The 24,127-nt window shown below is 39.7% G+C and overlaps 1 protein-coding gene and 1 long non-coding RNA gene across 7 annotated transcripts in view; one reads left to right on the forward strand and one right to left on the reverse strand.

Annotated features, from left to right (window-relative positions):
• The window catches only part of NLGN1 (neuroligin 1), a 424,671-nt gene that overhangs the window by 374,395 nt on the left and 26,149 nt on the right, over positions 1–24,127 (reverse strand). For 3 of the 6 annotated variants that reach the window (XM_030280458.4, XM_072933421.1, XM_030280460.4), the window contains exon 1: positions 1,827–2,177. The exons of 1 other annotated variant lie outside the window; for it this stretch is intronic. The gene's annotated coding sequence lies outside the window, so the exon portion shown is untranslated. Of the gene's footprint in view, positions 1–1,826; positions 2,459–24,127 lie in introns of those variants that run through there. 2 more of the 6 variants (XM_030280463.4, XM_030280466.4) reach the window with 2 other exon arrangements.
• Positions 3,383–24,127, forward strand: part of LOC140684713 (uncharacterized) — a 33,235-nt gene continuing 12,490 nt past the window's right edge. Inside the window, exon 1 of the long non-coding RNA XR_012057405.1 lies at positions 3,383–12,446. This is a non-coding gene — a long non-coding RNA (uncharacterized lncRNA). The remainder of the gene's footprint in view (positions 12,447–24,127) is intronic.

A 24,127-nucleotide genomic window follows, 5' to 3' on the forward strand; every position in this document is an offset into this window, starting at 1 on the left:
TAATGGTGTTATGCCCAGCAACTATTGACACAAACGTGTGGTGAACTGAACCAGCACCTGTTCAGCCTCTGATTAATGTTTTTTCACAGTGAAGGATTTATGGGCAGCTTTAAGTGGGTGTCTGAACACACAGTGAGCTACGTAGGTGATATACAGAATTACAGATGGTTCCAGTTGCAGACCATGCTAAAGACAGTGAAAAGAGATCTTGGGTAAATACAAATCCCGTGGCTTAAAAATTCTGTTAAAACAGCCAAACGTGAGTCCTTTCCTCATAGCACATTTTCCTTCAGAAGGAGATCACCCTTATTTTATTCCAGCCCCTTCAGCACAGCTTGGCTGTAAATAATGGCTGAAAAAATATGTGTTCATGAAAGCAGAAGAAGTTGGAAATAAAGCAACAGAAAAGGATAACATGAAAGAAGAGCTTTCCTCACAGCACTGCAGGAATACTGCTCTAACCTGCTGAAGGATCAAAATCCACAGCCCCTACTTGTTTTTAAGAGGGTATAAAAAGCTGATGATAGCATCATCAGAATTACAAAAAGAAAAAGGGAGGAGGGGGGGAGGAAAAAAATCAACAACTTCATTTGCTTGTTTTTTAATCAAAGCATATAATCAGAAGGCCTAAGTGATGATTACCTCCTGCTTTCAGCCTGACTGGAGCAGGCTGCTGATGGGTGTCACTCTTGGCAGGGCCAGGGAAGGTGTCCCTTCCCCACACAGGGATGTTCACACTCTGTGCTCACTTCCCAGTCTCCGGAGCTGATTCCAGAGGCGAGGACAGCAGCCAGCCACAGCCAGGCACTCCCTGGGACTTCAGTAAACATGGGACCCACAGCAAGAGAGCCACTTTTTATAATGGCACCTTCATTAGCACAAACACGCTCACAACTGTTAATGAGATATTAATTATCAGGACCAGGAGGTACCCAGCAAAAGACTAAAAATTGCCTTTGCTGGAACACAATTCATTTAGATGATTTATGGAGTTCTTTATTGTTAGCGTCACCAGAGCTTTTTCAAAACAAGAGAAATCATTAAATCCCATAAAACATGGGCTATTGCTGCCGTTAGCTGGTAATTGATATCCTTGCTCGTGCCATTTATATCCCTAAATGGAGCTGATAAAACAAAAATTAGTAAAGCGTGCTGACGGAGAGCAGCCTGCAGCATCCCGGGGGGAAGCAGGGGATCCATCCCTCCTTCCCAGCAGGAATTCCTCCCGCCGTGCATCCCAGGATCCCGGGGAGCCCCGGTACGGGCAGAAATCCGGCTCAGCCCTGGGGAGCTGCTGGTGAGGGGGAGGCAGCAGGGAGGGGAGTTCATTCGCTTTTAGAGGGAGAACGTGATTATTATTATATACCACCCCCCTGCCCGCCCCGGTTTTCCCTCAGGGAATTTTAACGACTTCTTTCTCCTTTGTAAAGGCAAATCTCTTAAAAAAAAAAAAAAAAAAAAAAAAGCTTTTATGTTGCAATTTTCTACGGCTTTGGTGGGTTTGGTTATTTTTTTTAGGAATCCTGCTGGGTAGAGAAAGTGCAAGGTAAGAAATAATTTTTAACAGAGGATTGGTGGTTTTAAGCAGTTACCGAATAACAGCCAAAACATGTGCACAGTCAAGAAACTCCCAAATCCTGAACAGCCAGGGAGAAGGAATGTATGGTTTAGTGATGGAAATCACGCAGACGTATCAGAAATGACTCGGAAGGACGGGAGAACAGCACCGAAAATGCAAATAAATCAGCTCGGATTCTACAAAAAGAAAAGATGCTGATAACCCTGAGCAAATGCTGCTGCCTCAAAGACAGAAATAGCTCCCTTACCTTATTCCTAATCCTTGTTTGCACCTGCTCTGCAATCATAAATACTTCGAGGTGCTTAACATGGAGCTAAATTGATGGCTGAATTTAAAAATTTCTTCTTACGCCTCATTTACAGATTAAAAGGAGATTTTTTTAGGATCGTCCTCCTCAGCATCCATTAGCTTCCCAAAGAATTCCCATTTTCTTGTAAAAAATGTTTAAAAAAAAAATAAAAGGAAAAAAAAAAATTCAGTACGTCTATACACAACCGGGTACGGTAACAGATCCAAAAAGCCGGGAGCGGGGGAATCTGAGAGGTGTCACTACAAACTTGGCAAGCAAAACGTATCCTCAGCAGGAAGGAGTGCGAGAGAAGAGAGGGGGGGGGGGGGGGGGAAAAACCTGCAAATCAAAATTCCCAGGGAGATTTTGAAGGGGGGGGGGGCGGAAAAAAAAATACACAAAAACCAGAAGGCAGGGAGGGAGGAGAGCACAAGCGGGATGGCTGCCAGCCATCCATCCATCCATCCGTCCATCTATCCATCCATCGCCAGCCGAGCAGCCGCCGCCGCTGCTGGAGCCGCGGGGAGCGGAGCGGCACCTGCGCGCTCACAGCGCTCCCGGGCGCGCCCCCGCGGGGGATGCGCGCTCCCGATGTGGGGGGGACGCGCAAAGTTTGCCCCGTTTAAGATGCGCTGCCCCGGCCGCAGCGGGATGCGGTGCGCCCCGCACGCTCCGCTGCTACTCCCGCCTCTCCTCCCTTCCCATCTCTCTCCCTCCCCGGGCAGCGGGATGGGTTGGGAAAGGTCAGACGGACGCGGATGTCTCTGGGATTTCACCCCTGAAGGCAAAACACTCGCCAAAAATATCGCTGTTCCCATCAGGGATACCCGCCCTGGCTCTCTGCTGGGCTCCCGCACCCCTCACCCCCAGCTGGCAGGTGATGCAGGCACATCACCTTCCACTCTCACTTCTCCCACTCTCCTTCTTCCCTCCTGACCTGCTACAGATTTCATCTGAGACTTTCCAAGACCTTTAATTATTCTATTAATGCGCGCCCATAAATCTTCCAGAGCAGCATTTCATTAGGCAAACAGCAATATGCAGTCCAGGGATGTAAACACAGGCACCAGGGGCTAGAGAGGCAGCAGATTACATGCTGAAGGTATAGCAAAAGTTAAATTAGAATTGGTCAGTCTTGTTTTCCAGGCTTTTTCTAGAGAGGTTATTCTATTACTTTTTAAAATTTAAGAATAAGTTGTGTCAGTAGGTCACCAGGTTACTAGAGCAAGCCCCAGTTTACAGCACTGTAACAAGTCTTTCCTGTGAGCCCTTTACAAGTTTACACTTAGAATAGAGAGGGGAAACAAAATAAAAAGTTCACAAGCATCTTAACCACTAGTGGATTATAGCCATATCATTTGCACATTTCAGCAAATGAAAAGCAGGTGTTTGGGTTTTTTTTTCTCCTTAGCAGATTGGGAATCACAAAATGGCCCCCTGAGCAATGGAGACAAAATATGGGTCCAACCAACTAGGGCAGAAAACAAACCTCCTGGCTCACTTGGTGGATCACACATGTACTGTACAGGCAGTGGGATTTATAACTCATTTTATCCCTCACAAGGTGAATGGAAGAGGTTATCAGGGATGTGCAAGCAGATGGGTGTAGAGAAATTTCAAGGGGAAGTATGAGATTCAGAACAGGTCTTAAGTATGGGTGCACAGGAAGCAGAGACAAGGAGGGGGGAAGACAAGAGATGCAGTGAGGTCTTCCTAGGCAAAGTGGAAGGGTGGAGGAAACAGAGGTAAAGGGTAAACTCTTTAGGTCTTCCTCAACTGGGAAATATGTCCTTGTGAAGGACTATTTCATATACTATTTTCCAGCAAGGAAATCAAAATCACTTCCCAGCAATTGCTTATCATTGAATTCTGAAGGCTGAAGGTGAAGGGCATTAAACTCTCTTAAACACATTTTCTCCAACAAAAGAAAAAAAAACCTCTAAAAATTAAGGATTAATTTAAGACTGAGTCCAGGAAAGATTCTTCACAATTCTTGTATGAGACACACATGTTTACAGTAAAAACCAAATACCACACCTGAGAAATCGGTGCAAGTGGAAGAACAGTTTTATTCCTTAATGGCTATGTTGGATGCAGAGCCATCTGGAAATCCTGTAGAGATTCCAAAGACAGCACCTGTTTTTCAAACACGATGCAGTTTTGAAGTCCTCAGGTAGTGTGACTAGCAGAGTTCCAAACCAGAATGCTTTCCCCAAAGTCCAGTGCATGAAAACATTTGGTTTGTTTCTGTTTTCAAATTAAACAAGACCTTGATTTATCCTCTGGAGCAATGTTTGTGACTTTGGAATATGCAGTCTCATCTTTAGCTGCTGCTGAATGGCTGTGACAGCAAGGGCAGATGCTCCCATCTGCAGCGTGTCACTGGGTGGAGCAGAACAAGCCCCAAAAACGAGCTGGCAGATGCAGAATCTCTACTACACCTCTGAGGGTGTCTGGGAAAGGCAGCCCCTCCCCACATGTGCACCACAAACATAGGTGGGCACATTTTTCCACACGCTCAGGTGGACGTTTTGAGGAGAGAGGACCTCCAGAGAGGAAGGACAGAGCTGGGAGCAGCTGTTCCTACAGCACAGAACCTTCTGCAGCGTGGGATTTTCAGCTGGGAATGTGTACAGATGCTCTAGCTTGGGAAAATCAGCCATCAGCCCTTCACCTTCAGTGCCAGCACTGGGGTAGACACAGGGGACAGGAAGGCAGGTGTAGGGGAGAGCTCTGTGTGTCAGGAAGGTGAGTCAGACACGTTTCTGAAGTGATTGTTAATTTGGCATTCCCATCTTGAGAAGCAGATTTAACCTCCTGGCCAATAAATTATCCACATAATCCCCACCACTGCAATGCCTGAATTCCTTAAGAGCTTTAAACTGGGCACCCAGATGATCAAATTCACAAAGCCCCTGTGTAAGGCTGGTGGATTCAGGCTCACTCAGGTTCTGCAAGGCGTGGAAACTCAAATGTAACACGGCCTCACATATCTGTTCTACCTTTCACAACGAGGGTGATTTGTCAGGATTAGCCTCGGGGGTATTTCTAATACCTTCCCTTTACTTGCAGTGATTAAACAGGATTGAAAACATATTCCAGTCTCTTCTAACTCCTACATCTTTTGCTGGGGATTTATATGGAAGGGAAGATGCTGTAAGGCAGCAAGCAACTAATACATCTCCCAAGGACAACCTAAAGTCACTTTATTAATACAAGTTTACCCTTCCCCAGCTTGTAATAGTAGTGCTTTGTTACCACGTGGGTCCTGCCACATTAACACTCAACCAGAACCACCACCCCACCAAAATTGATGAAGAATAATAGAAAATAATTCTATGGTTTACTGACCAAAAGTAAAAAGAGAAGACTTCCACACTTAATGTAATCATCTCTGCTTCTGTGAGACAGAGGAAATGAAGGTGCCCTAAACATGACAAACAGAAAATGATATGTACAAAAAAAGGGGAATAGAACTGCATAATAAAGCTGTCTTTTGTGACTGTCCAAGGGAGACTGAAAAGGATGAAAATGAATTGCAGAAAGGATGACTTTGAAAAGAAATTGTCAGCTTGCTTAGCTCCAAAATTCACATCCTCATCCACAACCTTTAGACAGAAAGCAAAGGGTCTGGGATTTTTGAGACAGGGATAAGACCTTTATGTTTTCTTTTTGGATTAATTACTTATTCGATACATGATTGTAGCTTAAAGTTTCATAACAGCAGGAGTTACATTAATAAGAGGTATATAAGTATGCATATTAAATATCACTAAGTTATTGGCAAATATATTAAAAGGAGTGCAATTTCATACTTTGGACTCTGAAAATGGTTTGATTTTCAAGGGTTCTGGGCAGCTGAAGGCCTCCTGACAGTAAATTGTGGAAAAAGGAGGGACAGCTTAGCTCAAAAACAATGTCCAACTGTTTCTTGAAGTACTTAAACTTCAGTTTTCATTTTCCCTTTTTTTCTTTTGACCTTCTTTGAATAATCCATACTAATCTCTAAAACAAATCTTATAATGATTCTGGTAGAAGCAGGTGTGATTCTGAAGATATTCCATGGGGTTTTTTTCCCCCTTGAATGGAATCAAAGATGCATCTAGACTAATAGAATGGATGAAATACTGAGGTGTTAAAATTTCAAGAAATTTATGTTACTAGAGCAGAAAATTAAAAATCTTATTTGAATTATTCTAATCCATTCTGAGATTATTTTTAATATCAAAGAATATATTGTCAAGAATTAAATCAACCTCTTGAGCAACCTTACAGGGAACTTCAAATAACCATTGAAATATTGTTCTATCAATGTAATGGAATACATTGGACGTATTATAAAAAGATATTTCTGTATTTAGTGGCCACTGTTTTAATAGTGTGAACATTTTCTTCCTTCTCTAAGATTTGAAAGGGCCTTTACTGAATACTAGGAAAATAATGAATGGAAGCGTTAAAATAAAGAAATTTCAAATATTCTCCTGCTGATGTCCTGGGGCTTTCTGAGTGAATTTGTATTTTTTGCCTTAATTCACTGTTCTATCATTTGCTCTTATTTTCCATGTAAGCATTAGGGTTCAAAGTGGACAAATTCACATATGAGCTATAACTCTTTAGACTTGTGCAACCCATAGTCATATTAAGCAATAATATTGTCCTTAGGTCAATTGTGCCACAAAGTTAAATTTCCATCTGAAATTTTAGGTACAGTAAGGAAAAAAAAAAAGGAAAAGTCTTCTTGTGGGCCTGATTTGCCTCCTATGGAATCAGGATTCTCCAGTCTCCCACTACAGGTTTCAGGTTTTGAATCCAGATCTCTAGAAACAAACCTCACAGATTAATATTTTGCCAGCAAGGCAAGTAGACATTTCAGGGTATTTTTAAAAGCTGATCATTTTGACCCAGTTTCCATCACGACTGCAGGCACCTCTGTACCCAGACACAGTTTCCTGAGTAGTCCCAGTCAGCACTAATCATTGACAATCAAAACATCAAAAACAAACCGTAGGTTTTTACTGTTATATTTTAATACATTTAAATTTGGTGAAACAGTTAAATATGTTCTCATCTGACAAATCTTTACGAGCACAGCTTGACACCACGAGTGTTCAAGCAGGGGGCGTGAGCCTGTGAGGTGTTGGTGATTTCCCCATCTGGTTCCCACAAAGGACTCAAGTTTGTTAATAAACAAACTTAAATCAAGGCCAAATTTGATCTCACTTAAAATAAATCTTCTTTTGCATCATGATTTTTAAATCACATATCTTAAAACTCAAACTGGCCAGTAGCTAAGCTTCGTCCGCTTTTTCATTAAAGATGGAAGAGTTCAGCTGCCCATGAGTGACTGTGACACAGAATAAAGGTATTCCAAAATCATACAAGAACTCGTGGATGGGAAAATTTGACTTCCTACATCTGCACATCTTGTCACACTTCCAAATTCCATCTACAATTAAGCACATGGGTAAATCATGCAGATGTAAGTAGATCTCAATCAATATTATTACCCCAAACACAAACTTGATGTAACTTTCAGGGAGGTCATTTTTGAGGACTCTAAGTTACATCTAATTGTGATTATTGAAATAGCTTATTACTCTAATAAGGCAGTGCTATTACTGAAAAAAAATTTAAAAGGTGACCCTAAAAAATCAGTCACCATGATAGGAAAGGGATGAAGCCACAGTGATTATGCAACCAGTTTTAAAGATCACCAGTAGGGCTTGTGTGTAGCACAGAACAGAGCATTTAAAACCAAATCATGAATTCACTACCAGAGTGGAAAATATTATACAACATTCTTTGGTCTTTTCCCACTTTCTCAAACATTTTTGGTTGTCAAAAGTCTGATTTCCATATCTAAGACTACAAGGTCTACTGGATGTAAAGGAGTCGTGATTATCCTTAAAGTGCATCTGACATCACTATTAATGCTTTAAACTTGCTACCAGTGCACTTTTGCAGTTTCATCCTTTTAGTAGAACTGACACACATAAAAGCTTTGAAAACTCCCAAGTATTAATCTCCAAAAGCATATGTGTAGTGATTACTTAACCAATGGGATGGTTTTTTCAGTTCCTCTACAAGTTGGCTCAGCAACAGTACAATATTAATAATGCTTGAGCTTATACTTTTACAACCTGTTCTCCATTTCTCCCATCTGTCGATAAACTAAAATTATGTTTACAGAATCACTCACTTTCTAACCTTTTTCTAATTCATCCAAGACAACTCACAGCCATTTTTTCCCTACAGTGACTACAAAACCCCAAAGTTTGATGCTGAGCTAGTTTTCAGAGCTGTTGGTATGATTGTGAAGTAGCTCCATTGATTTTAAAAGTGTTATTTGGGTTTCATCTAGTAAGGAAGGGGAAAAGTATTTTTCTCTCATTACTATTCCAATTAAATACATACCTTTATTTTAGTTCCCTGTCTTTCTCACCAAACTGCAGCTTGAGGCAACCCTAGGGTCCCTTAGAACATTAGTAGGTATATGTGCATAAAAACTTGAAATATTTGATGGGGGAAAACACAGCCAGTGGTGACCTGCATTGCCAACCTGGATCCTCTGGGTTTCTCAAATGGGAGAAGAATGAACAATTACAGTGCTGGGTGCTACCCACTAATTTTGCACCATCAGCCACTTCCAGTGCTACCTCACCCTCCCAAACACGGAGTCTCCAAGGTCCCAGACAGGAAGCTTTGCACAGAAATCACTCTAATGCTGCTATTTTACACATTGATATTTTTTAGATGGTCAGAATCAGGAAAATGGAGAAGGCCATTCTCCTTCAGACCCCGCACACAGCAGAGGGATGTTTTCATGTAAAAATTAAATCTTTACCAACAGCTCTTGGAGCTACAACTTAGGCTACCATTTTCCCTCCCATTCAATAGACTTTCCAGAGTAAAAAGTGGTTTAAAATTTGTTCAAGGACCTCAAGGTTTGGTCCCAAATCAATGTGTACACAGATGACTTATTTACAACTATGTTTTTATGCCAAATTTAATGTCAACAGCCTAACGGTGCATTGGATTTTGTTTATAGGATTTATTAATTTTTATCTAATGAACAATTTCACAAGGCAATTTAGATGATTACAAGTGTGAAATGTTTGCAATGAGGACCAGATCTTGCCAGCCTCGCTTGTCTGTAGTGCCACTTACATCAAAAGTAATTGAAAACAATTGTACATGAGAAACACCAAAATAAACAACTTAAAAACAGTCTCCACAAGCAGAGGGAGCAGAGTGGGTATTTCAGTCAATCCTGAGCCATGTGTTGCCTCCATACAGGCAAGTAGAGCTGAACTGACTGGCTGGATGGATTTACAGGAACAAGAGTGGCATGTTGGTGTGAGGATCACACCTTTGGGTAAGAGCTGCCAATGTGTTGATTTGGCCTCAGCAGATTGTCCCTATAACAAACTGCTCACTGATCACAGTAGGAACAGAATGAGGTCAAAGTTAAACATCCTAAAATGTCACCTTGTCCCTTTCAAAATTTTGAAAACTAAAGCAAGGGAACATCTCTTTACTTACATACAATAATGAAACAAACATTCACCAAAATGATCATCTGCTGAGTAATATTTGTTGGGGCTTTTTTATTATTATTTTTTGATAGGATGTTGCTTTCTCCTTCTGATCTTGGAACTATACTACAAAGCTGCCTATTTATAATTAATTTCATTTTTGAGATATTTTTTGCTTAGGTGGCTGGAATCTTCCCAGCACCGGTGCCCAAAAAACAATTACCAGCATCCTGTTCAGTTTGCTTCCAACTCTCCTTCACCCTCCACCCAGCAATAATTATATTTCTTCTCTGTGTTTCAGAAAACAGAGATTGTCTGCCATAAAATTAACTTGACGTGATTCAAAAGGAAATGCAAAGCATTTTATAAGGAGTCAGAGAGAGCGAGCTGCAATTGTGAGCAGAGGATGGGGAAGACTTGTGCTTTCAGCCAGGGGAAGCTTCATCACAAATTAAGTTTTGTTTTCTTTACTTGCTGCAGCACAATGACAGCTTTGACAGACATATGGGTTGTTTAGAATCGTAAAGGCTTTTTAATTTAAAGTGCTTCAGGAATATATCTAGCTGCAGTATATGACGTAGGCAATTTTTATTTAGCTGTATTCTGCTAAATGTAGTTTGTAATTGGAACACCTTCCAGCCCAGGCGTAGGAAAATCTGTTTCACTCCCCTGCATTGCTGAACTGCTCTTGCAGCAGGGTCCTACCATTCATGCATTCAAACACCACACATATTATTCTCATTTATTTTTATGGGAACTGGAAGATACCTGAAGTTGTCACATCCCTGAGCAGACAACCAAAATCACAAGGTCTTTATGTCTCTTGAGACTTCTTTCAAAAAGAAAGAATGGATAAGGCCACTCTGAGCTGCTAATTTTCAGGTTTTGTCTTGTTGCAAGGGTGTGGTTTGAGGCCAGTTAAGATGCTGTGAGTTTCTTTTATAAAATGCCATATTTTGTCACCAAGAAGCTGGTGATTGTACTTGTTACCCATGTTACATCTTTTACTTAATTTTAAAATGTTTCATTTTGGTTCTTTGCCTTTTTTAATGTCAGCTCTGTATGCTTTGAGACAGAGCCTGATTTCAATTACATTGTATAAGAGCCAGAATGAAGCCATTTGCTTTGGTGGAATTCTACATGACACAAACATGGTTGAGATGAGGCTGTGGCTGATTTTATCAAATGGTGCTTTCTGGCTCCTGCATCACTGCCATAAAGATGTTGCAGCTCCGAACTCTGTTAGTTCAGGATGCAGAAACCACCTCATGCTGCAAATAAGAGATGGGAAAACACAAGGCTTGTAAAGAGCTGAGTACTGATAACTAAGCCAGAACAGAGCTTGGGTTTCCTTTGCCCAAGCCTCATGGGTTCTACCAGTAGAATATCACACATGCAAATGAAGTAATTCCTAAAGACAACCAAATGTCCAGGAAAGATCTCAAGGTAAGAAACAAGGCTGTGTTTTCCACAAATTTGGCACTGGTTTCTCCTGCACAGTCTTAAAGACAAAGCACTGGCCCACCTTCTATCAGTCCTTCATATCCACCTCTCATCATCAGCCCTGTGATGCACCTATGCAGCCACAGTTTAATTACAGCTGGAGTAAATAATGCCCCCAACCATCCTAACACTCCCTGATTGCTGTGTTGAATGGCAGGTCTTGTAAGACACCCTGGCACTGTTAGTGCTCCAAGAGTTTTTACATCCTCACCATTAACACTTTTGATTTAAGAACTCACACAGTATATCCTCTATAAGGTCAACCAGCAATTTCTCCTTGAGCTATTGTTCTCTGGAAAAATCCCTTTGAGAGCTGGTGCTACCTGGTATAGGGTGAAGGAACACCTGCCTTACACAGACCTCAGAATCAAAGACTTTATTATCAGTGAATTAACACTACATTAGGAAGGAAGGACAAAAGGACAGAAAAGGCTCATCTATAAGAACATTGGACCCAGCAGAGACAGGACAGATTAAAAAGGAAGTCTGAGAATGAAACAAAAGTTACACTCTGACTTTTCTTTGAAAATTTAAAAATATCTTCTGCATGAACAATTCTCCTGGGTATCAGCTTCAGAAGTAACTTTAAAAAATTCTCATGTCATTTGTGGTTGATGTAATGTAAGAATCCTTTCTTACAGCCTTTCAGTGAGATACAGGGGAAAAAACTGGACTCCCACTCACAGACAGATTTTTTTTTCCTCTTTGCACACTTGTCAAAGAATATGTCTTTTCCTCTTCAAATAGCAAGAGCCTATTCACAGAAATTCTGTGAACAGAGACTCCATTTCTCCTTCAGTGGAACATGAGCAATGTCAGGAGTGTTTCAAAAGACTTATTAATAAGTAGTTATAAAGAGTAAGTTTGGATAAACACAGTAAAATCACTAATATTAATTCTGTAAGAATTGTGGGAGGGTATACATCACTAGGTATTTTCCCAGCAGTTGATTATTTTATTTTCTCCCCCATTAACAAAACTACATAGATTGGCTTTGTGATTCTGGATTTTAATTGAGCCTGCATTCAAAGGCAAAAGACCAGATGATCCTGGCAAGCTTCTGCAGCGCCTCTGAGCTCATTTGTTCCCAGGATTGTGCTGCAGATTATTTTATTTTTAAAAAATTTATGATAAAATATCCAACAAGTACTTCTGCCAGGGCATGGTTCACATTTTTCTCCTTAAGAAACCTTTATATACATCTGAGCTCTGCTAACTCAGAAAGATAGCCTGCTGTTTTCACTCAGCCAAAAATTGCTGAACGTCAGAGATACAGCAGGAAGAACATTTTGCTGTTTCTGTCACTCCCAAAAAAATCTCTAACATTTTGTTTTATTTAATGACTTCACTTTTCATAAGATGATTCAAACCCCTATAGGGGACCTACATTAGTCTGCTGACATTTTTCTGCTGGTATAATTATTATGTCCTTCTGCAGTCTGCTTTTCATCTGCACAGAGTTTCTCCCTGGCATGGAAGAGTTTAGTTAAAGACCTCAAAGTAGAGAACTAGAGAAGCCAGAAGGGTTCTTCAGCATAAGGTAAGGTGGAGGGCAACTTATTTGGAATAACTGTGCATGTGCTGGGATGCCTGGCAGCAAATGTAACTGAGAAGAAAGAATATTCCTACGCAAAAAAAAAAAAATATATATATATATTGGGGGTGATGGGAAAGGGATGTTTACTTCTCCTTTACACTCCACCAGGCAAAACATATTGCATGTTTCAGCTACTTAGACTATAGCAGAAATAGGGATTTCTTACACAGTGCATACTGTAATATGTATTATAAATAAATATATATGTAGATCACTCCACTAACCATAGATCATAACAATTTGGTTACTCCATGCAAAGGCCAACACTTAAAGTTTTGTATGCAAAACAAGTTTTTTTGAGAAAGAAATAGACCCCACTGGGGTCTAAGAGTCTAATATAATTCTAATAGATGGATATACTGTTAAATACTTAGAGCCTGAGTTTGGTGGTTTTAAGGGCAATCACATCTCAACTCAGCTGTACTTTTAAGCCAAAGTTACAGCTGGCCCCTCAAACACATCTTGTTGCTAAGCAGGTGCAGATCTGAAATCAGAATAGAGCACTTGGGATATAAAGAAAGCAAATCCACCTCCTCAGATTTAAAGACAATATTGCCTTGGTAACAGGTAGCACATGTGAAGTACGTGGTTAATTACGGCTTTCAGTTAGAACAGCGACAAAACAGAAAGGAAAATGAGAAGCACTGTAGCAAAATATAGACAGCCCTTAATAGTCAGGTAGCTTAAAACACTCTCATATACACCATGAAGCAATTGGAGAGACAACTGTGCAGGTCAGGTGGAAACAACGAACAGAAATCTGGAAAACTTCGTTAACCAGAGTGCTCTCACTAGGGCAAGAAAGGATTCTGAGAGCTCCTGCCCTGCTCACTGGTAAGTGAGGAGTAAAGGGATGAGAAGATGAAGTTACCTGAAGCTGTTTTAAAGGAAGAGTGCAACTGCATCCACGGTTTTGAAATTCTGCGCTGCCATTATGTACAAAGCTGAAATGGACACGGATCCTGTCATCAACGCCTTTCGTTCTTCCTTCCCCAACCAAGTGACTCTGGCCTCGCCTGCCCCTTTTAGAAAAAAAGCATGAGATTTGAGCACATTATGGAGCTGGGAGAACTGAAATAGAGTCCTTTTAGCACAATAAGCAACCACTTTGACAGCAAGAAATGGAATATGGAAACAATCACATAAATAGCAGTAGATGAAACAGACCCAGTTTACACAGTGGAACACGCAGCTCGCTAAAACTAAAGGTTGAAGAAGAGGCCAGTGAGAAATACAAAAGTGTTAAAATCTGAATAATACCACAATAAAAGCATTTGAAAATCTAAAAGGATGTATAATCTAAAGAAAAGAGGAATATCTGTTTCTACTGGTCACTTGATGGATATTAGGTAGGTTCCCATTATATTCATAGCAGACAGATTTCTGACTCTCAATTAATTAACAATTAAGTATCTCTTTAAATCTTCCTCTGATGGAGGAGGAAGCTTTGAAATAAAAAATATTTCCATTTGTGACACACAATGTCTACCCCAAACCAGATGAGGCAGTTAATCTTTTTAAGAAGCTTTTCATTACAGAAAATGATGCACTTCCCTGTTTAGGGAAGTTTGTGTTTGGATATTGAGTAGATACCTGGGGGGACCAGCTATGGTCTGAAGGGATTTTCTTGTAAGTAAAGGACATAGAGCACCAGGAACAGCACAGTCACTCGACACACATTCACAACTCAGTGTTCTAACCCAGCTTGGGGAATGAGCACTAAAGTCAAGGCAAAGCAGGCTCACAGTATCTAGAATCAAGCTGCTTTTGTTCTGATATATTCAATTACATGCCTTAATTCTTACAGATTTTGACTCGGTGCTTTTGTTACTCTCCAAAATTGATGATGAATACTTGCCAGAGCCTCAGAAATCTGCCCAGAATTCTTCATTTTTTTGCAGAGGTCTCTGGTAGCCTGTGATAGAAAACATGACCCATAATTCTGGGGTTAAGCTAATGTTGACCCAGTAGCCTACAGATGAAAGGGGATCAGTCTATCCAGTCGCAAGTCTTTTAAGACAGCCAGCAGGTTTTGGACATTTCCAGAGGCACAGTGATAAAATATCAGCCATATTCTCTTACTCTGAACTATTTATATAACTTTACAGCAGAGCTTTTCAGTAGATGCAGAAATCTAGTCATTGATCACTTGTAATACTTAATTCAATTCTGAGAGGAAATGGCCTACATTTCATAGATACATTTCATTAAAAGACTATTTACTCATTTTGCATTTTGTAAATGCTTTAGCAGAGTTATCACTGACAGCTCACAGGATAGTATGATGAATTGGAAGATTTGTTACCAGTCTCCAACAAAACATGAGGAAAATTATGTTAGTACACTATGATGTCCTAAAGTAATTAATAGAATCACAGAAAAGTGGACCCAGAAAGGTCATCAAGTGTATCTCCTTGCCTTAAGGAAGGCTCAAATAAACTTACATTGCATCAGATAAATGTTTGTCTAATTAAAAATCTCTAATGACACTTTACAGACCACCTCAGAAAAATCTGCATCATTGCACAGTTTGCAGATAATGACCCAACAGAACTCCTACCTCTGTCTTTGGAGATAAGTTGTCCCCCATTTTGAGGTGAACTTTTGTCTCTGAGTGCATTAATAGAGCTGGTCTTGCACTCCATTAAGCACAGCTCCAGATTTTCGGGGAAAAAATGGGGGGAAAATGTGATTTTTGCATTTCCCTGCCTGCCTTGTGAGAATGCCATGAAAACAGCCTGGCCTCAGCAAAGCCCTGTCAGTCTCTAACACCTACAGCTCCTTACCTGTCCACAAAAGAAGCTGCTCAGTTGTAAAAGAAAATCAGACTCATTCAATGTGATGTGCTCTCAGTAAACCCACACCAGCAGTTATGTATTTCTCTGCAGTGTTAGAGTTACTTCGGAGTACTTTAATTATTTCTTTCCCCTTTTTTGACAGTTCAGGCTGCATCATTTCTGAAGACAGACACTGCATTTGTCTTTTTGTCTGTTTTCTAGTCTGTTTTCATCCACCTTCTGCTAGCTTGTTAGACCTGATGACTAATGGCTCCACATCTCTACAGACCATTTGTCTGCTGTACTTGAAAGAAGTTAAACAGTCCCACCTGATCCAAAAAGTTCTAATATCTTTAATCTATTAAACTCCTTTTGCCTGTCCCCCTCCCTCTTTTTCCCAAGATTGCATCTGCCAAATGATGGAGTTCAAAGTAACACACTCTTTTTTTTGCCTGACCTTTCCAAATAAGATTTATCCCTTTTCTATCAATATTCCAGCGTATTTCATCAAGGATCTACTACAGTAAGTCAAATACTTGGTACATATTAAAATTCTGGGGATAGATCTTGTGCAGGCTGCTAAATCAGATATTCAGGTACTAACATAGGATGTGCTCGAGCAGATGTAGAAAGGAAAGAGAGAAGCTGAAAAAGTTTGGGAATAATTGAAAAAAAATTAATCTTTAACTACAGTCAAGAAAAAACCTGCATGAAGTTTCAGACAGAACTGGGTACTACAGAATGGAGCCTTCATGGACACACGGTAACATCCAGTTAAAGCCACACCGTGGTTCAAACTTCTGATCTTGCTTTAATTTTCCGGGCAAGCCATCTTTCAAACTCTGCACTGGACATTTTTGAAATAATTTATGATGAATAGCTGCCTATTTAATAGTTTTAGTACAGAGATTTTTAGTGAAAATAAATTTGCTTTTAAGTTCTAGCCTGCATTGACAAAAGCAACAGTAAATATTTTATTCATACGCCTATGTTCTTAAGCTTAGCCTGAAGATAATAGTGCTTAAGATCCTGACCTGCACTTGACAGATTCACACAGGTTTAAGATCATTTTGTTGCCACACAAGCTTTCTATATTTTATGACTTTTCCTATTTTAATAGTGTAGATGTATAAAGTGCCTTGGGACTTAGTAAAAAACTCCATCAACATTCATGCTATTAAAAGCATTATGAGATAATGTAAAATTTATTTACATTGCTATTATCTCTCTTTAAAAGTTGAAATGAATCACATTCCCAGGTTCAGAGCGAATGGGGCATCAGATCTAGAAAGCTGTGACAGATCAAGCAGTATGGAATCCATGACTGAGGCATTAATAAAATAGAACAGGGTGAGTTAGAAGGGACATTTAAAAGTCATCCAGTCCAACCCCCTGCCACAGACATCTTCCACCATCCCAGCTTGCTCCAAGTCTCATCCAGCCTGGCCTTGGACATTTCCAGGGATGCAGCAGCCCCAGCCTCTGTTCTGGTGTTTCACCATTGTAAAAAATTTCTTTTTACCTAATTTGAAATTACTCTCCTTCAGTTTAGAAACATTCCTGTTGTCCTATGTCAAGACCCTCTTTTTCCCTCCTCTTTCCTTAAAGGGAGCGAAGAGCAAGTGGCAGCCCCCCTGTTCAGAGAGAAGTGCTCATGGGTCCATGCAGGGGTGTGTTTATAACATTTGTCCCTTTTATAACCTGCATTCCAAAATATTGTAGCATGTAAAGTCTCTCAAAAATCTACCACCCTCTGTGTGTTCTGGTTTTGCTGCAATTGGGCTTCTGGGAAAAAAAAAAAAAAAAAAAAAAAAAAAAAAGTCAAGGGATTTTATGCTAAATATATTACTGCCATCAAGCTGGTGTATAATGGAAAATATCCCCCTTCACAAAACTCACCAGCATAACAGGAACCAGCATGAGCTTCCCCAGCAAATGACTCTGCACATTACAAAGAGGTCCAAAAATCTTTTCTCTTTTATCTGTGGCCTTACAGAGAGGGAAAAACAAGATGAAAACTTTTTTCAGACTTTATATGGATGGTGTCATAGCAGCTACGAGGAAGGAAGATTTTGTGAAGAAAATAAACTTGCAAGATTTGAGGTCATGTCCTGACAAATGTGTAGGGAGGGGAACTGCCTACAGTTCATGAAACATCGGCACACGTATATCAAAGAGGAAGTTAATTCCATAAATACATTCTAAAGTCACTGCATCTGAACACTTAATTTACTTTTATGTTCAGCCACAATTTATTTATAATCTTTATAAATATGAGGCATTGGGGAAAGCAGGTCAACATAAATTATTATTCAATCTATAACCACATCAAAAAGTAGATTAACATAGATTCTTAGCTTTAGATGTCTTTGACATTAGTTACCTCAGCAACTCAATGACCATGCATTTGTAGGTTATCAACTGTTTTCCCTGATTTTTTTTTTTTTATTTTTAACGAGAAATTATAATTGACAGGAGCTTAACAGAGGAAAGCATCTCCTTTATAATAGAAGCACCACCAAGGGGGATGGAGTCATTAAAGCCAGCTTTAATTTGTTTGATATCTGAAATCAAAGAAATAAAACATAACCTACAATCCATGGCTGTTTCTGTTACAGTAGCAAAGCTGTACTTTTCCATTTAGAAAGGTAATTGTGATATGGTGGCTTGCAAGATTTAAAGTCTGCTCTCTGCCAAAAGGCCCAATGTTCCTTCCACTGAAGTCAAAGGCAAAACTAAAAAATGCTGCCATTTTTTCTATATAGTCTCTTTATCCACGGCACCAGAAATGAAAGAAACAAGAAAAACACCTCACTTTTCAATATTTGGTGCTATGAAGTATTTTCAAACACTAAATATTATCCAACCATTTTCAGTTGCTGCATTTCTAAGGCTCAATTTTTATTCTGCGCGTGAAATAACCTCACCTTAAAACCTGCCTCAAAAACAGCCTCCACTGACACAATGTTCCCAAGGGACTTGGTTCCAGAGGGAAAGCATATGCTGCTAACCATGAACCCAAGCTGATTAATACACAGTCTCCCCTGATCTGAGCATGCAACTATTGCTCCATGTTTCACAGCAAAAGACAAAGTTGAAACCATGTCAGGAAGATGTTTTCATTATGTCAGCTCTTGCAGTAATGTGTTTTTCCAGCCAGCAGAAGCCAAGGGAGACAACTTCTTTTCAGAGATACCAGACAAGCATGTGGAATTACCTCTTCATTGGTGAAGCCTTCTCTTTGAATGTGTTTGGCCAATTTTCCTGCCTTTTAAATAATCTGCAATTGGAAATGAAGGTCAGCAAATTTCCAAGTCCTATGCCCATTTCTCTCCAGCACATTCAATTCATAACTGTGTAAGTGGTTTCATATGCCCAAAACCCTTGCTTGCTGTTTTCAACTGTTTCATTCAGGATAATAAAAGATTTTATTTCCTCCTATAAACCTTGTATGTAAAAAAATATTGGAAGATGAGAGTCAGAACTTTGACTTGCCACCCTTCCTTCAGCAGATGATTTATATTCAGGGAGTTCATACATTTTTAATAATATGTTAGTCGGAGAGCAGAATAGGATTTTCCCTTTCTCTTAAGATTTTTCTGTTGTATATTTTGTCTAGTTTTCAGGAGACAGGAGTTTGCACAGATATTTGGAATCTCCTTGCATTGAATTGTCTGTGAAGAAATCATTCCTGAAAATCCATTCCACAAACCCCTTAAACCCAGTATCTTTCCCAAATCGAGAAAGATTATTTATTTTTATACTAATGAGTGGCAAATCCTCAAGGAAGAAAGCTATGGTCTGGATGGATCTCCTGAAGTCATTAATTATATTTCAGCAGCTTGATATGAAAATTCCAGATATGTCTCCAAGCACTAGTCTTCTTGAGGGAATACAGACTAGAAACACATCTTTCATACCCACTGAAACACAACTTTTTTGACCTTCTGTTCTTGGTTTTAAACTTTGGTATGCAAAAAGTACAAAACACAAAAAGAACTATGAGTTTCTCACAAAGGCATGGACAATGAGGGAAAAAAAATCTAAATCTGAAGCTGAAATCCAGTCTCTACTATCACTGCAATGTTCAGTGGGATCATGCTGTTCTTGAGAAAGCCATTTCATGAGGGACTGTGAAATGTTCTAAGACACAAAAGCATGTCATAAGACGTCCATCTTTTGCTGCTGCTGGAAGAGGCATTTCGCTTCTCCAACATCAAATGATTGCTTCACAATCAATTCCCATTTCTCCCTATCTTCCTCCTTTTCATTGCCAGCAAAGCCCTGCTATCATATTTTCAGAGTCTGCTTTGAGAACACATGCTCCTTATTGGCCAGACTTTTTAAACAAGGAGGAAGATGGCAGAGAAAAACAGCATTGCTTAAAGCATGAGATGTTATGGAAAGAAATGCACATGAATTCACCTTCAGCCAATAGAGAAGAACCCTTCATTTTATCACTAAAAAATTCCTGGCCCAGCCAGAGTGAGAGGAAATGTCTCCACAAGATTTTTCACCTGCTGGAGAGCCTTTCACGAGGATTCCCCAGAATAACAGAATCCATTTTCAGAATAGATTTTGAACAAAAACCTAGACCTTTTTGGTGCTTGATCTCATCCATGACATCAATTAAAAACCAAACACTTCAATAAGAACACTTAACCATTAATTAATTACTGATATAGAAATACTATCCTTTCAGCACTGGAGTGAGAATACAAGCACAGAAGCATAAAGATAAATCACACATCTGACTGGGTAACTTAGGTAAAAATAGAGGATATTCATGTTTTGCTGATAAACTCCCAGAAATGAACTATTAAGGTGTTTAAGCTTATGAAATTTATGACATCAAAGGCAAAATATAACAACTCCAAAGAAAGTAAATAAGAGGAACTGACAAAGCTTTTTTACAATTCATATTAATTCTGGATAGCACAAAACCAGATTCATTATGGAGACTTAGAGAACAGATATAGATGTCTGCAAGAAAGAATCTTTCCCAGGATGCCTAAACAGACAGGCCACTGAATAAAAATATGAAGCAAGAGGTGTGATACACATTCTGTACCGAAATCTATTACAGTTGCATATATATTTCAGTGACAGACACAAAAAAATATACAGAACGAAGAAAAGAACAAACCTACAAATCATGTAGGTATTATTGAATTAGTCTGAGAATTCAAAGTGGGGAAATGAAGCTAAAAAAACCCAAAAGCCTCTTGGTTTTGTGTTGCTATAGGACACGTGAAAGCACAATGCGAGCTACCTGCTATTTTGCAAGGTAAAAGAGAGAGTTTATTTTCTAACTTTTATACTTTTCCAAAGGTGACAGTGGATTGGAGAGTGAATGGGCCACCTCTCCAAAGACATTGGACAAACCACTAGTACATTAAGTTTTTCTACCCCTATGAAGGAATGCAAAACAATATGTTGTTTACAGAAATTGTGAGGGAAAGTTTTCTAACAGAATGTAAACTCAGAAGGCTTTAGAAAAACTTAAGAATCAGGGCGACAGTTTTATCCTTTCAGTAGCACCACAGTCCATAAAGGACAGCAAACAGATCAGACATCTCCATTTTTATTTTAAACTTTAACACACCAGGTACTACTGCTTTCCATCACCAAAAGAAAGATATGGATTTACAAGCCCTCTGTCCTTTACTGGTCAAATCTGACCCTTTTCCTTCAAGTATTTACACACATGGGCTCCTATCCAAACTCAAGTTACAGATAAATTAAAAGCAATTATATGTCTGTTGTTTGGGGGAGAAAAATAACAACAACAAAAACTCCATATCCCTCCCTAAAAATGAAAACAGACCAAAACTAAACAAAAGGAATTCAGCTTATTTAAGCACAGAGACCTGGCCCTGGATGTTTTTTTCGAGCAAAGCTTCTGCTGTGACATGTGGCTCTTCTGCTGCAGCCTGATCTCTTTATGGCTCAGTTGCAACCCCATACAGCAGCCCTGGAGAGGGAGGACTCACTGCTTCAGTGGCAGGAACAGCCCCCAGAAACACGATACAATCCCAATCCCAAGAAACATTGTTCTTCAGAGACACACTTTTCCCTTCTCTTCTACCTTCTGTGGCTGGAAACCATAATTTGTTGTTGCCTTGTATTAGAAGAATTAATTTCCTTCTTGGCACAGAATCAGTTGTTCTGTCCAGAAGGAGGGAGATGGATTCCTCCCATGCCCTTTACTGAGTACAGCCACCAACTTACCCTGAGTCTTGACCTAAGGAAGTCAGAGGATGTACAAACACAAGTTAAAAGGAGTCTGCAAGGGCATTTCTTTTTCTTTTTCCTCCTCCAAGTTTTCTGCACTGCAATCACAGCCTTATTTTTTTTAAGAGTTAGAAATTAAATCTAATAGCAGTGTATCTGCGTCTCATTTGACAGATGTGTGAGAAGGAAAAGAAGGAAATGCAGCACATGTATTTAAAATTCAATTTTTTTAAAACTTTTGATGGGAATTCCTAATCTTTAGAATTAATCCTATATGTATATACATCTAAATACCAATTGAGTTGTGACTTAGCAATGTCCAACCTTCATCTCAGAAATCATGGATAAATGCACATAGGCTCAATTCCACCTATTTCCACCCTTACTGTCACCCATCCACTGGGCTCCCACAACAGCATTCAGCCAGACAATGGAAAATAGTAGCCTAAGTGTCTAACATTATTTAAATCAGGTTTCATAAACCTGTAATCCTCATTGAAATAAAAAGAGGGGGGGGGGAAAGAAAGCGAGGAAAACACCTTCCCAAAGTTTTGGTGAAACCAGGAGTACCACCTGAACCTTCAGCCCTCCAGTCTGTACTTCTGAAATGTATTTCAGTTTTGCCACACAGCCTACCTGAGTCATACTAAACCCAGAATTTCTTCCAACTAAGACTAGATCTAAGGAGCTGTGATGAAGTCTTATTGAATACGATTAAACTACAATTGAATTCTGGTTAATGGTTCAACAATGAGCAGCACAAGTCAAGCCTCTGTTTCATGTTATGAATTATATGCTCCTGATCATGCAAACACAATTCTACACACTTTTCTTGAGGCAAAACTGTTTGGCATATTTGGTGTTTTAATATTGTTTTAATGTCCTGGTGAGAACAAGAAATCCTGTGGGTATAGTAGAGCACCTCATTCTCACTCAAATCTCTCCTTCCTCCTGGATTTTTTGCTTTCTATGGCATAACTTCCACTGATGCTGCTGCTGGATAACTGCGTCTACCTATGTCCAGAAACAAATGAGGGGGAAAAAAGAGATGAGATGCTGTTTGTAAGGGATAAGGCTCTGATTTCAGAATTGCTTTCAATTTTATTAGAGATTTGGCTCCACTCCATGTGTTTTAACCACGAAGAACTATATCTTCCCATTAACATGCACAACAGCTTTTAATGAACATGTAATGGCCAATATGGTACCCAGCTACAAGATTTCAGTATTATATTGCATACGTGACTGTTCATTGCTAATGCAATCCATCTGGGTCCCGGGAGGCAAATGTGACTGAAAACAATTGCCCACTACTTATATTTGAACTGATTTCAAATGAATTTGTGCATGTGGAAATGGCAGGTCATGTCAAAAGGGACTTTGACAGAGGAATAAATGCTGCACCTAAAAACAGACTTTGATCCATGGCAGAGAAAACATCTCCAACAATTTCTTAGTGCAATGACAGTGAAATAATGAGAATGAAATCCAGACTGAGCATCATTCAGTATGTTGTTTAACTCCAAGTACTTAAACAGTTGCTTGTGAACCAATTTATTCATTATCTATTATGGATAGAGTTGGAAGCAGAGAGATAGGTCTGTAAATAATAAGCTGAGTGGGTTTGCTTTCTCTCTCTCTTATATGGCAGGATAACATTTGCTTTCTACTACTCTGATGGAGAAGTTCCAAGATGCAGTGATAAATTGAGCATATAGGTGATAGGGCCCTGGTATTACATGAGCAGCCAGTTTAAAAATTTTTGGAGATACCCCAGCAACACATCCCATCAGAACCTGCTGCTGCCATTTCTACATTTGCATAAGCCAGGCTGTCTCACAAACTGCTGCTCCTGTTCCTACAGTTTTCCCAAGCCAAACTCCTTCAATCTGTTGCAGTTTTGAAGACCAAACCCCTTCAATCTGTTGATGCTGTTTCCAAGTGTGGCTGATGCTCCAGCAGTTGCCCAAGCCAAGCTCTGGAGTTTATTCTTAGTTTGCTCAGCTCTGCTTTTGGCTAGCTTTAGGCACCTAGCAAGAACCCTAAAGTAGAGCCTACTCACCTCACACCCCTCTCTATTCAAACTGGAAGGAAGGGCCAGCCCTAAAGGTTTATTCAATCTCAAATAAGTGGAACTAGTGAGGTATCAGATTCCAAGCTCTCCATGAGGCTCCACAAAGGATTGTCACTTTGCTATTGAACCACATAATCAAAATGGAGAAACAATTCTCATAAGATGCATTTGTAATAATTCATTTACATAATACTTTTATTACTTTTGACATTGCAGTTGCATCTCTACCAGCTGGATCTCTCATCATGGGAAGATCAGAGCTCTGTGGCCAATGTTCCACACAATACTTACTGCATCCCATGGGACAGGTAGGGGTACCATATACCCCCTGTGCATTCCACAGTCACATCTATTCCCTTAGGAATGCTTCACAAGTGTCATTAATTTCATTCAATAGTTTTGTTTACTTGCTGTCCTGCCCCTATAGAAACAGCAAAGGCAGTGCCCCAAAAGAAGCCTTCCAGCAGCCCTTTTTCCTTCATAGTTAAGCAAGACATGAAACAAAGAAGGGAAATGTGTGTTGTACCTGATCTGGGATG

This window comes from Taeniopygia guttata, chromosome 9 (assembly GCF_048771995.1).
Source record: "Taeniopygia guttata chromosome 9, bTaeGut7.mat, whole genome shotgun sequence".
Classification (NCBI taxonomy): domain Eukaryota; kingdom Metazoa; phylum Chordata; class Aves; order Passeriformes; family Estrildidae; genus Taeniopygia; species Taeniopygia guttata.